At 35.9% G+C, this 20,172-nt stretch overlaps 1 protein-coding gene across 1 annotated transcript in view; it reads right to left on the bottom strand.

Annotated features, from left to right (window-relative positions):
* Positions 1-20,172, bottom strand: part of pik3r1 (phosphoinositide-3-kinase, regulatory subunit 1 (alpha)) — a 48,452-nt gene that overhangs the window by 8,216 nt on the left and 20,064 nt on the right. The window lies entirely within an intron of this gene.

Raw genomic sequence — 20,172 nt, 5'->3', positions numbered from 1 at the left:
CATACTATACTATGACGTTTTTGACCGATTTTGGACGACATACTATACTATGACGTTTTTGAGTGCTTTTGGACGACATACTATACTATGACTTTTTTAGAGTGATTTTGGACGACATACTATACTATGACTTTTTTGAGAGATTTTGGACGACATACTATACTATGACGTTTTTGAACGATTTTGGACGACATACTATACTATGACGTTTTTTAACGATTTTGGACGACATACTATACTATGACGTTTTTGACTGATTTTGGACGACATACTATACTATGACGTTTTTGACCGATTTTGGACGACATACTATACTATGACATTTTTGAGCGATTTTGGACGACATGCTATACTATGACGTTTTTGACCGATTTTGGACGACATGCTATACTATGACGTTTTTGACCGATTTTGGACGACATGCTATACTATGACGTTTTTGACCGATTTTGGACGACATGCTATACTATGACTTTTTTGACCGATTTTGGACGACATGCTATACTATGACATTTTTGACCGATTTTGGACGACATACTATACTATAACGTTTTTGAACGATTTTGGACGACATACTATACTATGACGTTTTTTAACGATTTTGGACGACATACTATACTATGACGTTTTTGACTGATTTTGGACGACATACTATACTATGACGTTTTTGACCGATTTTGGACGACATACTATACTATGACATTTTTGAGCGATTTTGGACGACATGCTATACTATGACGTTTTTGACCGATTTTGGACGACATGCTATACTATGACGTTTTTGACCGATTTTGGACGACATGCTATACTATGACGTTTTTGACCGATTTTGGACGACATGCTATACTATGACTTTTTTGACCGATTTTGGACGACATGCTATACTATGACATTTTTGACCGATTTTGGACGACATACTATACTATAACGTTTTTGAACGATTTTGGACGACATACTATACTATGACGTTTTTGAACGATTTTGGACGACATACTATACTATGACGTTTTTGAACGATTTTGGACAACATACTATACTATGACGTTTTTGACCGATTTTGGACGACATACTATACTATGACGTTTTTGACCGATTTTGGACGACATACTATACTATGACTTTTTTTGAGTGCTTTTGGACGACATACTATACTATGACTTTTTTAGAGTGATTTTGGACGACATACTATACTATGACGTTTTTGAACGATTTTGGACGACATACTATACTATGACGTTTTTGAACGATTTTGGACGACATGCTATACTATGACGTTTTTGAATGATTTTGGACGACATACTATACTATGACGTTTTTGAGTGATTTTGGACGACATACTATACTATGACTATTTTGACCGATTTTGGACGACATACTATACTATGACGTTTTTGACTGATTTTGGACGACATACTATACTATGACTACTTTGACCGATTTTGGACGACATACTATACTATGACGTTTTTGACCGATTTTGGACGGCATGCTATACTATGACGTTTTTGACCGATTTTGGACGACATACAATTCTGTATTTCACATTTAAAAGCAATGTTTGCAGTTTGGCAGAGTGGTCTAAGGTGTTCTTTCTTGAACCAGCTTCCCTGGGTAAGAGCAGGTTCAAATCCCACTCCCATCAGGCATGGGGAAATTTTGAAAGACATACAAACCTATGTCTTTCATGTCAAAACTTGAATGACATACTAACCTATGACATTTTGGACGACATACTATACTATGACGTTTTTGACCGATTTTCGACGACATGCTATACTATGACTTTTTTGAGCGATTTTGGACGACATGCTATACTATGACGTTTTTGACCGATTTTGGACGACATGCTATACTATGACGTTTTTGACCGATTTTGGAAGACATGCTATACTATGACGTTTTTGACCGATTTTGGACGACACGCTATACTATGACTTTTTTGACCGATTTTGGACGACATGCTATACTATGACATTTTTGACCGATTTTGGACGACATACTATACTATAACGTTTTTGAACGATTTTGGACGACATACTATACTATGACGTTTTTGAACGATTTTGGACGACATACTATACTATGATGTTTTTGACCGATTTTGGACGACATACTATACTATGACGTTTTTGAACGATTTTGGACGACATACTATACTATGACGTTTTTGACTGATTTTGGACGACATGCTGTACTATGACGTTTTTGACCGATTTTGGACGACATACTATACTATGACGTTTTCGACCGATTTTGGACGACATACTATACTATGACGTTTTTGAACGATTTTGGACGACATACTATACTATGACTTTTTTAAAATGATTTTGGACGACATGCTATACTATGACGTTTTTGACCGATTTTGGACGACATGCTATACTATGACGTTTTTGACCGATTTTGGACGACATGCTATACTATGACGTTTTTGAGTGATTTTGGACGACATACTATACTATGACGTTTTTGAGTGCTTTTGGACGACATACTATACTATGACTTTTTTGAGTGATTTTGGACGACATACTATACTATGACGTTTTTGAACGATTTTGGACGACATACTATACTATGACGTTTTTGACTGATTTTGGACGACATGCTATACTATGACGTTTTTGACCGATTTTGGACGACGTACTATACTATGACTTTTTTGAGTGATTTTGGACGACATACTATACTATGACGTTTTTGAACGATTTTGGACGACATACTATACTATGACGTTTTTGAGTGATTTTGGACGACATGCTATACTATGACGTTTTTGACCTATTTTGGACGACATACTATACTATGACGTTTTTTAACGATTTTGGACGACATACTATACTATGACTTTTTTGAGTGATTTTGGACGACATACTATACTATGACGTTTTTGAACGATTTTGGACGACATACTATACTATGACGTTTTTGAGTGATTTTGGACGACATGCTATACTATGACGTTTTTGACCTATTTTGGACGACATACTATACTATGACGTTTTCGACCGATTTTGGACGACATACTATACTAAGACGTTTTTGACCGATTTCGGACGACATACTATACTATGACGTTTTTGACCGATTTTGGACGACACGCTATACTATGACTTTTTTGACCGATTTTGGACGACATGCTATACTATGACATTTTTGACCGATTTTGGACGACATACTATACTATAACGTTTTTGAACGATTTTGGACGACATACTATACTATGACGTTTTTGAACGATTTTGGACGACATACTATACTATGATGTTTTTGACCGATTTTGGACGACATACTATACTATGACGTTTTTGAACGATTTTGGACGACATACTATACTATGACGTTTTTGACTGATTTTGGACGACATGCTGTACTATGACGTTTTTGACCGATTTTGGACGACATACTATACTATGACGTTTTCGACCGATTTTGGACGACATACTATACTATGACGTTTTTGAACGATTTTGGACGACATACTATACTATGACTTTTTTAAAATGATTTTGGACGACATGCTATACTATGACGTTTTTGACCGATTTTGGACGACATGCTATACTATGACGTTTTTGACCGATTTTGGACGACATGCTATACTATGACGTTTTTGAGTGATTTTGGACGACATACTATACTATGACGTTTTTGAGTGCTTTTGGACGACATACTATACTATGACTTTTTTGAGTGATTTTGGACGACATACTATACTATGACGTTTTTGAACGATTTTGGACGACATACTATACTATGACGTTTTTGACTGATTTTGGACGACATGCTATACTATGACGTTTTTGACCGATTTTGGACGACATACTATACTATGACTTTTTTGAGTGATTTTGGACGACATACTATACTATGACGTTTTTGAACGATTTTGGACGACATACTATACTATGACGTTTTTGAGTGATTTTGGACGACATGCTATACTATGACGTTTTTGACCTATTTTGGACAACATACTATACTATGACGTTTTTTAACGATTTTGGACGACATACTATACTATGACTTTTTTGAGTGATTTTGGACGACATACTATACTATGACGTTTTTGAACGATTTTGGACGACATACTATACTATGACGTTTTTGAGTGATTTTGGACGACATGCTATACTATGACGTTTTTGACCTATTTTGGACGACATACTATACTATGACGTTTTCGACCGATTTTGGACGACATACTATACTAAGACGTTTTTGACCGATTTCGGACGACATACTATACTATGACGTTTTTGACCGATTTTGGACGACATACTATACTATGACGTTTTTGACCGATTTTGGACGACATACTATACTATGACGTTTTTGACCGATTTTGGACGACATACTATACTATGACGTTTTTGACCGATTTTGGACGACATACTATACTATGACGTTTTTGACCGATTTTGGACGACATACTATACTATGGCGTTTTTGACAGATTTTGGACGACATACTATACTATGACGTTTTTGAACGATTTTGGACGACATACTATACTATGACGTTTTTGACTGATTTTGGACGACATACTATACTATGACGTTTTTGAGTGATTTTGGACGACATACTATACTATGACGTTTTTGAGTGCTTTTGGACGACACACTATACTATGACTTTTTTTGAGTGCTTTTGGACGACATACTATACTATGACTTTTTTAGAGTGATTTTGGACGACATACTATACTATGACGTTTTTGACCGATTTTGGACGACATACTATACTATGACTTTTTTAAAATGATTTTGGACGACATGCTATACTATGACGTTTTTGACCGATTTTGGACGACATGCTATACTATGACGTTTTTGACCGATTTTGGACGACATGCTATACTATGACGTTTTTGACCAATTTTGGACGACATGCTATACTATGACGTTTTTGACAGATTTTGGACGACATACTATACTATGACGTTTTTGACCGATTTTGGACGACATACTATACTATGATGTTTTTGACCGATTTTGGACGACATACTATACTATGACGTTTTTGACCGATTTTGGACGACATACTATACTATGACGTTTTTGACCGATTTTGGACGACATACTATACTATGACGTTTTTGAACGATTTTGGACGACATACTATACTATGACTTTTTTAAAATGATTTTGGACGACATGCTATACTATGACGTTTTTGACCGATTTTGGACGACATGCTATACTATGACGTTTTTGACCGATTTTGGACGACATGCTATACTATGACGTTTTTGACTGATTTTGGACGACATACTATACTATAACGTTTTTGACCGATTTTGGACGACATACTATACTATGACGTTTTTGAACGATTTTGGACGACATATTATACTATGACTTTTTTTAAATGATTTTGGACGACATGCTATACTATGACGTTTTTGACCGATTTTGGACGACATGCTATACTATGACGTTTTTGACCGATTTTGGACGACATGCTATACTATGACGTTTTTGACCGATTTTGGACGACATGCTATACTATGACGTTTTTGAACGATTTTGGACGACATACTATACTATGACGTTTTTGACCGATTTTGGACGACATACTATACTATGACGTTTTTGACCGATTTTGGACGACATACTATACTATGACGTTTTTGAGTGATTTTGGACGACATACTATACTATGACGTTTTTGAGTGCTTTTGGACGACATACTATACTATGACCTTTTTGACCGATTTTGGACGACATACTATACTATGACTTTTTTAAAATGATTTTGGACGACATGCTATACTATGACGTTTTTGACCGATTTTGGACGACATGCTATACTATGACGTTTTTGACCGATTTTGGACGACATGCTATACTATGACGTTTTTGACTGATTTTGGACGACATACTATACTATGACGTTTTTGACCGATTTTGGACGACATACTATACTATGACGTTTTTGAACGATTTTGGACGACATATTATACTATGACTTTTTTTAAATGATTTTGGACGACATGCTATACTATGACGTTTTTGACCGATTTTGGACGACATGCTATACTATGACGTTTTTGACCGATTTTGGACGACGTGCTATACTATGACGTTTTTGAACGATTTTGGACGACATACTATACTATGACGTTTTTGACCGATTTTGGACGACATACTATACTATGACGTTTTTGACCGATTTTGGACGACATGCTATACTATGACGTTTTTGACCGATTTTGGACGACATACTATACTATGACGTTTTTGACAGATTTTGGACGACATACTATACTATGACGTTTTTGACCGATTTTGGACGACATACTATACTATGACGTTTTTGAGTGATTTTGGACGACATACTATACTATGACGTTTTTGAGTGCTTTTGGACGACATACTATACTATGACTTATTTTGAGTGCTTTTGGACGACATACTATACTATGACGTTTTTGAGTGATTTTGGACGACATACTATACTATGACGTTTTTGACCGATTTTGGACGACATGCTATACTATGACGTTTATGACCGATTTTGGACGACATGCTATACTATGACGTTTTTGACCGATTTTGGACGACATGCTATACTATGACTTTTTTGACCGATTTTGGACGACATGCTATACTATGACGTTTTTGACCGATTTTGGACGACATGCTATACTATGACGTTTTTGAACGATTTTGGACGACATACTATACTATGACGTTTTTGACCGATTTTGGACGACATACTATACTATGACGTTTTTGACCGATTTTGGACGACATACTATACTATGACGTTTTTGACCGATTTTGGACGACATACTATACTATGACGTTTTTTAACGATTTTGGACGACATACTATACTATGACTTTTTTGAGTGATTTTGGACGACATACTATACTATGACGTTTTTGACCGATTTTGGACGACATACTATACTATGACGTTTTTGAACGATTTTGGACGACATACTATACTATGACGTTTTTGAGTGATTTTGGACGACATACTATACTATGACGTTTTTGAGTGCTTTTGGACGACACACTATACTATGACTTTTTTTGAGTGCTTTTGGACGACATACTATACTATGACGTTTTTGACCGATTTTGGACGACATGCTATACTATGACGTTTTTGACCAATTTTGGACGACATGCTATACTATGACGTTTTTGACAGATTTTGGACGACATACTATACTATGACGTTTTTGACCGATTTTGGACGACATACTATACTATGATGTTTTTGACCTATTTTGGACGACATACTATACTATGACGTTTTTGACCGATTTTGGACGACATACTATACTATGACGTTTTTGACCGATTTTGGACGACATACTATACTATGACGTTTTTGAACGATTTTGGACGACATACTATACTATGACGTTTTTGAACGATTTTGGACGACATACTATACTATGACTTTTTTAAAATGATTTTGGACGACATGCTATACTATGACGTTTTTGACCGATTTTGGACGACATGCTATACTATGACGTTTTTGACCGATTTTGGACGACATGCTATACTATGACGTTTTTGACTGATTTTGGACGACATACTATACTATAACGTTTTTGACCGATTTTGGACGACATACTATACTATGACGTTTTTGAACGATTTTGGACGACATATTATACTATGACTTTTTTTAAATGATTTTGGACGACATGCTATACTATGACGTTTTTGACCGATTTTGGACGACATGCTATACTATGACGTTTTTGACCGATTTTGGACGACATGCTATACTATGACGTTTTTGACCGATTTTGGACGACATGCTATACTATGACGTTTTTGACCGATTTTGGACGACATACTATACTATGACGTTTTTGAGTGATTTTGGACGACATACTATACTATGACGTTTTTGAGTGCTTTTGGACGACATACTATACTATGACTTATTTTGAGTGCTTTTGGACGACATACTATACTATGACGTTTTTGAGTGATTTTGGACGACATACTATACTATGACGTTTTTGACCGATTTTGGACGACATGCTATACTATGACGTTTATGACCGATTTTGGACGACATGCTATACTATGACGTTTTTGACCGATTTTGGACGACATGCTATACTATGACTTTTTTGACCGATTTTGGACGACATGCTATACTATGACGTTTTTGACCGATTTTGGACGACATGCTATACTATGACGTTTTTGAACGATTTTGGACGACATACTATACTATGACGTTTTTGACCGATTTTGGACGACATACTATACTATGACGTTTTTGACCGATTTTGGACGACATACTATACTATGACGTTTTTTAACGATTTTGGACGACATACTATACTATGACTTTTTTGAGTGATTTTGGACGACATACTATACTATGACGTTTTTGACCGATTTTGGACGACATACTATACTATGACGTTTTTGAACGATTTTGGACGACATACTATACTATGACGTTTTTGACTGATTTTGGACGACATACTATACTATGACGTTTTTGACCGATTTTGGACGACATACTATACTATGACGTTTTTGACCGATTTTGGACGACATACTATACTATGACGTTTTTGACCGATTTTGGACGACATACTATACTATGACGTTTTTGAGTGCTTTTGGACGACATACTATACTATGACTTTTTTAGAGTGATTTTGGACGACATACTATACTATGACTTTTTTAGAGTGATTTTGGACGACATACTATACTATGACGTTTTTGAACGATTTTGGACGACATACTATACTATGACGTTTTTGACTGATTTTGGACGACATACTATACTATGACTTTTTTAGAGTGATTTTGGACGACATACTATACTATGACGTTTTTGACCGATTTTGGACGACATACTATACTATGACTTTTTTAAAATGATTTTGGACGACATGCTATACTATGACGTTTTTGACCGATTTTGGACGACATGCTATACTATGACGTTTTTGACCGATTTTGGACGACATGCTATACTATGACGTTTTTGACCAATTTTGGACGACATGCTATACTATGACGTTTTTGACAGATTTTGGACGACATACTATACTATGACGTTTTTGACCGATTTTGGACGACATACTATACTATGATGTTTTTGACCGATTTTGGACGACATACTATACTATGACGTTTTTGACCGATTTTGGACGACATACTATACTATGACGTTTTTGACCGATTTTGGACGACATACTATACTATGACGTTTTTGAACGATTTTGGACGACATACTATACTATGACTTTTTTAAAATGATTTTGGACGACATGCTATACTATGACGTTTTTGACCGATTTTGGACGACATGCTATACTATGACGTTTTTGACCGATTTTGGACGACATGCTATACTATGACGTTTTTGACCGATTTTGGACGACATGCTATACTATGACGTTTTTGAACGATTTTGGACGACATACTATACTATGACGTTTTTGACCGATTTTGGACGACATACTATACTATGACGTTTTTGACCGATTTTGGACGACATACTATACTATGACGTTTTTGAGTGATTTTGGACGACATACTATACTATGACGTTTTTGAGTGCTTTTGGACGACATACTATACTATGACCTTTTTGAACGATTTTGGACGACATACTATACTATGACTTTTTTAAAATGATTTTGGACGACATGCTATACTATGACGTTTTTGACCGATTTTGGACGACATACTATACTATGACGTTTTTGACCGATTTTGGACGACATACTATACTATGATGTTTTTGACCGATTTTGGACGACATACTATACTATGACGTTTTTGACCGATTTTGGACGACATACTATACTATGACGTTTTTGAGTGCTTTTGGACGACATACTATACTATGACTTATTTTGAGTGCTTTTGGACGACATACTATACTATGACGTTTTTGAGTGATTTTGGACGACATACTATACTATGACGTTTTTGACCGATTTTGGACGACATGCTATACTATGACGTTTATGACCGATTTTGGACGACATGCTATACTATGATGTTTTTGACCGATTTTGGACGACATGCTATACTATGACTTTTTTGACCGATTTTGGACGACATGCTATACTATGACGTTTTTGACCGATTTTGGACGACATGCTATACTATGACGTTTTTGAACGATTTTGGACGACATACTATACTATGACGTTTTTGACCGATTTTGGACGACATACTATACTATGACGTTTTTGACCGATTTTGGACGACATACTATACTATGACGTTTTTGACCGATTTTGGACGACATACTATACTATGACGTTTTTTAACGATTTTGGACGACATACTATACTATGACTTTTTTGAGTGATTTTGGACGACATACTATACTATGACGTTTTTGACCGATTTTGGACGACATACTATACTATGACGTTTTTGAACGATTTTGGACGACATACTATACTATGACGTTTTTGAGTGATTTTGGACGACATACTATACTATGACGTTTTTGAGTGCTTTTGGACGACACACTATACTATGACTTTTTTTGAGTGCTTTTGGACGACATACTATACTATGACTTTTTTAGAGTGATTTTGGACGACATACTATACTATGACGTTTTTGACCGATTTTGGACGACATACTATACTATGACGTTTTTGAACGATTTTGGACGACATACTATACTATGACGTTTTTGAACGATTTTGGACGACATACTATACTATGACTTTTTTAAAATGATTTTGGACGACATGCTATACTATGACGTTTTTGACCGATTTTGGACGACATGCTATACTATGACGTTTTTGACCGATTTTGGACGACATGCTATACTATGACGTTTTTGACTGATTTTGGACGACATACTATACTATAACGTTTTTGACCGATTTTGGACGACATACTATACTATGACGTTTTTGAACGATTTTGGACGACATATTATACTATGACTTTTTTTAAATGATTTTGGACGACATGCTATACTATGACGTTTTTGACCGATTTTGGACGACATGCTATACTATGACGTTTTTGACCGATTTTGGACGACATGCTATACTATGACGTTTTTGACCGATTTTGGACGACATGCTATACTATGACGTTTTTGAACGATTTTGGACGACATACTATACTATGACGTTTTTGACCGATTTTGGACGACATACTATACTATGACGTTTTTGACCGATTTTGGACGACATACTATACTATGACGTTTTTGAGTGATTTTGGACGACATACTATACTATGACGTTTTTGAGTGCTTTTGGACGACATACTATACTATGACCTTTTTGAACGATTTTGGACGACATACTATACTATGACTTTTTTAAAATGATTTTGGACGACATGCTATACTATGACGTTTTTGACCGATTTTGGACGACATGCTATACTATGACGTTTTTGACCGATTTTGGACGACATACTATACTATGACGTTTTTGACCGATTTTGGACGACATACTATACTATGACGTTTTTGAGTGATTTTGGACGACATACTATACTATGACGTTTTTGAGTGCTTTTGGACGACATACTATACTATGACTTATTTTGAGTGCTTTTGGACGACATACTATACTATGACGTTTTTGAGTGATTTTGGACGACATACTATACTATGACGTTTTTGACCGATTTTGGACGACATGCTATACTATGACGTTTATGACCGATTTTGGACGACATGCTATACTATGACGTTTTTGACCGATTTTGGACGACATGCTATACTATGACTTTTTTGACCGATTTTGGACGACATGCTATACTATGACGTTTTTGACCGATTTTGGACGACATGCTATACTATGACGTTTTTGAACGATTTTGGACGACATACTATACTATGACGTTTTTGACCGATTTTGGACGACATACTATACTATGACGTTTTTGACCGATTTTGGACGACATACTATACTATGACGTTTTTGACCGATTTTGGACGACATACTATACTATGACGTTTTTTAACGATTTTGGACGACATACTATACTATGACTTTTTTGAGTGATTTTGGACGACATACTATACTATGACGTTTTTGACCGATTTTGGACGACATACTATACTATGACGTTTTTGAACGATTTTGGACGACATACTATACTATGACGTTTTTGACTGATTTTGGACGACATACTATACTATGACGTTTTTGACCGATTTTGGACGACATACTATACTATGACGTTTTTGACCGATTTTGGACGACATACTATACTATGACGTTTTTGACCGATTTTGGACGACATACTATACTATGACGTTTTTGAGTGCTTTTGGACGACATACTATACTATGACTTTTTTAGAGTGATTTTGGACGACATACTATACTATGACTTTTTTGAGTGCTTTTGGACGACATACTATACTATGACTTTTTTAGAGTGATTTTGGACGACATACTATACTATGACTTTTTTGAGTGATTTTGGACGACATACTATACTATGACGTTTTTGAACGATTTTGGACGACATACTATACTATGACGTTTTTGACTGATTTTGGACGACATACTATACTATGACGTTTTTGACCGATTTTGGACGACATACTATACTATGACATTTTTGAGCGATTTTGGACGACATGCTATACTATGACGTTTTTGACCGATTTTGGACGACATGCTATACTATGACGTTTTTGACCGATTTTGGACGACATGCTATACTATGACGTTTTTGACCGATTTTGGACGACATGCTATACTATGACTTTTTTGACCGATTTTGGACGACATGCTATACTATGACATTTTTGACCGATTTTGGACGACATACTATACTATAACGTTTTTGAACGATTTTGGACGACATACTATACTATGACGTTTTTGACCGATTTTGGACGACATACTATACTATGACGTTTTTGACTGATTTTGGACGACATACTATACTATGACTACTTTGACCGATTTTGGACAACATACTATACTATGACGTTTTTGACCGATTTTGGACGACATACTATACTATGACGTTTTTGACCGATTTTGGACGACATACTATACTATGACTTTTTTGAGTGCTTTTGGACGACATACTATACTATGACTTTTTTAGAGTGATTTTGGACGACATACTATACTATGACGTTTTTGAACGATTTTGGACGACATACTATACTATGACGTTTTTGAACGATTTTGGACGACATGCTATACTATGACGTTTTTGAATGATTTTGGACGACATACTATACTATGACGTTTTTGAGTGATTTTGGACGACATACTATACTATGACTATTTTGACCGATTTTGGACGACATACTATACTATGACGTTTTTGACTGATTTTGGACGACATACTATACTATGACTACTTTGACCGATTTTGGACAACATACTATACTATGACGTTTTTGACCGATTTTGGACGGCATGCTATACTATGACGTTTTTGACCGATTTTGGACGACATACAATTCTGTATTTCACATTTAAAAGCAATGTTTGCAGTTTGGCAGAGTGGTCTAAGGTGGTCTTTCTTGAACCAGCTTCCCTGGGTAAGAGCAGGTTCAAATCCCACTCCCATCAGGCATGGGGAAATTTTGAAAGACATACAAACCTATGTCTTTCATGTCAAAACTTGAATGACATACTAACCTATGACATTTTGGACGACATACTATACTATGACGTTTTTGACCGATTTTGGACGACATGCTATACTTTGACTTTTTTGAGCGATTTTGGACGACATGCTATACTATGACTTTTTTGAGCGATTTTTGACGACATGCTATACTATGACGTTTTTGACCGATTTTGGACGACATGCTATACTATGACGTTTTTGACCGATTTTGGACGACATGCTATACTATGACGTTTTTGACCGATTTTGGACGACATACTATACTATGACTTTTTTGAGCGATTTTGGACGACATGCTATACTATGACTTTTTTGAGCGATTTTGGACGACATGCTATACTATGACGTTTTTGACCGATTTTGGACGACATGCTATACTATGACGTTTTTGACCGATTTTGGACGACATGCTATACTATGACGTTTTTGACCGATTTTGGACGACATGCTATACTATGACGTTTTTGACCGATTTTGGACGACACGCTATACTATGACTTTTTTGACCGATTTTGGACGACATGCTATACTATGACATTTTTGACCGATTTTGGACGACACACTATACTATAACGTTTTTGAACGATTTTGGACGACATACTATACTATGACGTTTTTGAACGATTTTGGACGACATACTATACTATGATGTTTTTGACCGATTTTGGACGACATACTATACTATGACGTTTTTGAACGATTTTGGACGACATACTATACTATGACGTTTTTGACTGATTTTGGACGACATGCTGTACTATGATGTTTTTGACCGATTTTGGACGACATACTATACTATGACGTTTTCGACCGATTTTGGACGACATACTATACTATGACGTTTTTGAACGATTTTGGACGACATACTATACTATGACTTTTTTAAAATGATTTTGGACGACATGCTATACTATGACGTTTTTGACCGATTTTGGACGACATGCTATACTATGACGTTTTTGACCGATTTTGGACGACATGCTATACTATGACGTTTTTGACCGATTTTGGACGACATGCTATACTATGACGTTTTTGACCGATTTTGGACGACATGCTATACTATGACGTTTTTGAGTGCTTTTGGACGACATACTATACTATGACTTATTTTGAGTGCTTTTGGACGACATACTATACTATGACTTTTTTAGAGTGATTTTGGACGACATACTATACTATGACTTTTTTGAGTGATTTTGGACGACATACTATACTATGACGTTTTTGAACGATTTTGGACGACATACTATACTATGACGTTTTTGACTGATTTTGGACGACATACTATACTATGACGTTTTTGACCAGTTTTGGACGACATACTATACTATGACATTTTTGAGCGATTTTGGACGACATGCTATACTATGACGTTTTTGACCGATTTTGGACGACATGCTATACTATGACGTTTTTGACCGATTTTGGACGACATGCTATACTATGACGTTTTTGACCGATTTTGGACGACATGCTATACTATGACTTTTTTGACCGATTTTGGACGACATGCTATACTATGACATTTTTGACCGATTTTGGACGACATACTATACTATAACGTTTTTGAACGATTTTGGACGACATACTATACTATGACGTTTTTGACCGATTTTGGACGACATACTATACTATGACGTTTTTGACCGATTTTGGACGACATACTATACTATGACTACTTTGACCGATTTTGGACAACATACTATACTATGACGTTTTTGACCGATTTTGGACGACATACTATACTATGACGTTTTTGACCGATTTTGGACGACATACTATACTATGACTTTTTTGAGTGCTTTTGGACGACATACTATACTATGACTTTTTTAGAGTGATTTTGGACGACATACTATACTATGACGTTTTTGAACGATTTTGGACGACATACTATACTATGACGTTTTTGAACGATTTTGGACGACATGCTATACTATGACGTTTTTGAATGATTTTGGACGACATACTATACTATGACGTTTTTGAGTGATTTTGGACGACATACTATACTATGACTATTTTGACCGATTTTGGACGACATACTATACTATGACGTTTTTGACTGATTTTGGACGACATACTATACTATGACTACTTTGACCGATTTTGGACGACATACTATACTATGACGTTTTTGACCGATTTTGGACGGCATGCTATACTATGACGTTTTTGACCGATTTTGGACGACATACAATTCTGTATTTCACATTTAAAAGCAATGTTTGCAGTTTGGCAGAGTGGTCTAAGGTGGTCTTTCTTGAACCAGCTTCCCTGGGTAAGAGCAGGTTCAAATCCCACTCCCATCAGGCATGGGGAAATTTTGAAAGACATACAAACCTATGTCTTTCATGTCAAAACTTGAATGACATACTAACCTATGACATTTTGGACGACATACTATACTATGACGTTTTTGACCGATTTTGGACGACATGCTATACTTTGACTTTTTTGAGCGATTTTGGACGACATGCTATACTATGACTTTTTTGAGCGATTTTGGACGACATGCTATACTATGACGTTTTTGACCGATTTTGGACGACATGCTATACTATGACGTTTTTGACCGATTTTGGACGACATGCTATACTATGACGTTTTTGACCGATTTTGGACGACATACTATACTATGACTTTTTTGAGCGATTTTGGACGACATGCTATACTATGACTTTTTTGAGCGATTTTGGACGACATGCTATACTATGACGTTTTTGACCGATTTTGGACGACATGCTATACTATGACTTTTTTGACCGATTTTGGACGACATGCTATACTATGACATTTTTGACCGATTTTGGACGACATACTATACTATAACGTTTTTGAACGATTTTGGACGACATACTATACTATGACGTTTTTGACCGATTTTGGACGACATACTATACTATGACGTTTTTGACCGATTTTGGACGACATACTATACTATGACTACTTTGACCGATTTTGGACAACATACTATACTATGACGTTTTTGACCGATTTTGGACGACATACTATACTATGACGTTTTTGACCGATTTTGGACGACATACTATACTATGACTTTTTTGAGTGCTTTTGGACGACATACTATACTATGACTTTTTTAGAGTGATTTTGGACGACATACTATACTATGACGTTTTTGAACGATTTTGGACGACATACTATACTATGACGTTTTTGAACGATTTTGGACGACATGCTATACTATGACGTTTTTGAATGATTTTGGACGACATACTATACTATGACGTTTTTGAGTGATTTTGGACGACATACTATACTATGACTATTTTGACCGATTTTGGACGACATACTATACTATGACGTTTTTGACTGATTTTGGACGACATACTATACTATGACTACTTTGACCGATTTTGGACGACATACTATACTATGACGTTTTTGACCGATTTTGGACGGCATGCTATACTATGACGTTTTTGACCGATTTTGGACGACATACAATTCTGTATTTCACATTTAAAAGCAATGTTTGCAGTTTGGCAGAGTGGTCTAAGGTGGTCTTTCTTGAACCAGCTTCCCTGGGTAAGAGCAGGTTCAAATCCCACTCCCATCAGGCATGGGGAAATTTTGAAAGACATACAAACCTATGTCTTTCATGTCAAAACTTGAATGACATACTAACCTATGACATTTTGGACGACATACTATACTATGACGTTTTTGACCGATTTTGGACGACATGCTATACTTTGACTTTTTTGAGCGATTTTGGACGACATGCTATACTATGACTTTTTTGAGCGATTTTGGACGACATGCTATACTATGACGTTTTTGACCGATTTTGGACGACATGCTATACTATGACGTTTTTGACCGATTTTGGACGACATGCTATACTATGACGTTTTTGACCGATTTTGGACGACATACTATACTATGACTTTTTTGAGCGATTTTGGACGACATGCTATACTATGACTTTTTTGAGCGATTTTGGACGACATGCTATACTATGACGTTTTTGACCGATTTTGGACGACATGCTATACTATGACGTTTTTGACCGATTTTGGACGACATGCTATACTATGACGTTTTTGACCGATTTTGGACGACATGCTATACTATGACGTTTTTGACCGATTTTGGACGACACGCTATACTATGACTTTTTTGACCGATTTTGGACGACACGCTATACTATGACATTTTTGACCGATTTTGGACGACACACTATACTATAACGTTTTTGAACGATTTTGGACGACATACTATACTATGACGTTTTTGAACGATTTTGGACGACATACTATACTATGATGTTTTTGACCGATTTTGGACGACATACTATACTATGACGTTTTTGAACGATTTTGGACGACATACTATACTATGACGTTTTTGACTGATTTTGGACGACATGCTGTACTATGACGTTTTTGACCGATTTTGGACGACATACTATACTATGACGTTTTCGACCGATTTTGGACGACATACTATACTATGACGTTTTTGAACGATTTTGGACGACATACTATACTATGACTTTTTTTAAATGATTTTGGACGACATGCTATACTATGACGTTTTTGACCGATTTTGGACGACATGCTATACTATGACGTTTTTGACCGATTTTGGACGACATGCTATACTATGACGTTTTTGACCGATTTTGGAAGACATGCTATACTATGACGTTTTTGACCGATTTTGGACGACATGCTATACTATGACGTTTTTGACCGATTTTGGACGACATGCTATACTATGACGTTTTTGAGTGCTTTTGGACGACATACTATACTATGACTTATTTTGAGTGCTTTTGGACGACATACTATACTATGACTTTTTTAGAGTGATTTTGGACGACATGCTATACTATGACGTTTTTGACCGATTTTGGACGACATGCTATACTATGACGTTTTTGACCGATTTTGGACGACATGCTATACTATGACGTTTTTGAACGATTTTGGACGACATGCTATACTATGACTTTTTTGACCGATTTTGGACGACATGCTATACTATGAGGTTTTTGACAGATTTTGGACGACATACTATACTATGACGTTTTTGACCGATTTTGGACGACATACTATACTATGACGTTTTTGACCGATTTTGGACGACATGCTATACTATGACGTTTTTGAACGATTTTGGACGACATGCTATACTATGACTTTTTTGAGCGATTTTGGACGACATGCTATACTATGACGTTTTTGACCGATTTTGGATGACATGCTATACTATGACGTTTTTGAGTGCTTTAGGACGACATACTATACTATGACTTTTTTTGAGTGCTTTTGGACGACATACTATACTATGACTTTTTTAGAGTGATTTTGGACGACATACTATACTATGACTTTTTTGAGTGATTTTGGACGACATACTATACTATGACGTTTTTGAACGATTTTGGACGACATACTATACTATGACGTTTTTTAACGATTTTGGACGACATACTATACTATGACGTTTTTGAGTGATTTTGGACGACATACTATACTATGACGTTTTTGAGTGATTTTGGACGACATACTATACTATGACGTTTTTGAGTGCTTTTGGACGACATACTATACTATGACTTATTTTGAGTGCTTTTGGACGACATACTATACTATGACGTTTTTGAGTGATTTTGGACGACATACTATACTATGACGTTTTTGAGTGCTTTTGGACGACATACTATACTATGACTTATTTTGAATGCTTTTGGACGACATACTATACTATGACGTTTTTGAGTGATTTTGGACGACATACTATACTATGACGTTTTTGAGTGCTTTTGGACGACATACTATACAATGACTTTTTTTGAGTGCTTTTGGACGACATACTATACTATGACTTTTTTAGAGTGATTTTGGACGACATGCTATACTATGACGTTTTTGACCGATTTTGGACGACATGCTATACTATGACGTTTTTGACCGATTTTGGACGACATGCTATACTATGACTTTTTTGACCGATTTTGGACGACATGCTATACTATGACGTTTTTGACCGATTTTGGACGACATGCTATACTATGACGTTTTTGACCGATTTTGGACGACATACTATACTATGACGTTTTTGAACGATTTTGGACGACATACTATACTATGACTTTTTTAAAATGATTTTAGACGACATGCTATACTATGACGTTTTTGACCGATTTTGGACGACATGCTATACTATGACTTTTTGACCGATTTTGGACGACATGCTATACTATGACGTTTTTGACCGATTTTGGACGACATACTATACTATGACGTTTTTGACCGATTTTGGACGACATACTATACTATGACGTTTTTGAGTGCTTTTGGACGACATACTATACTATGACGTTTTTTAACGATTTTGGACGACATACTATACTATGACGTTTTTGAGTGATTTTGGACGACATACTATACTATGACGTTTTTGAGTGATTTTGGACGACATACTATACTATGACGTTTTTGAGTGCTTTTGGACGACATACTATACTATGACTTATTTTGAGTGCTTTTGGACGACATACTATACTATGACGTTTTTGAGTGATTTTGG

Source organism: Solea solea, chromosome 19, assembly GCF_958295425.1.
Source record: "Solea solea chromosome 19, fSolSol10.1, whole genome shotgun sequence".
In the NCBI taxonomy this organism is placed as follows: Eukaryota; Metazoa; Chordata; class Actinopteri; order Pleuronectiformes; family Soleidae; genus Solea; species Solea solea.
This window is presented reverse-complemented; position numbering and strand designations above follow the sequence as displayed.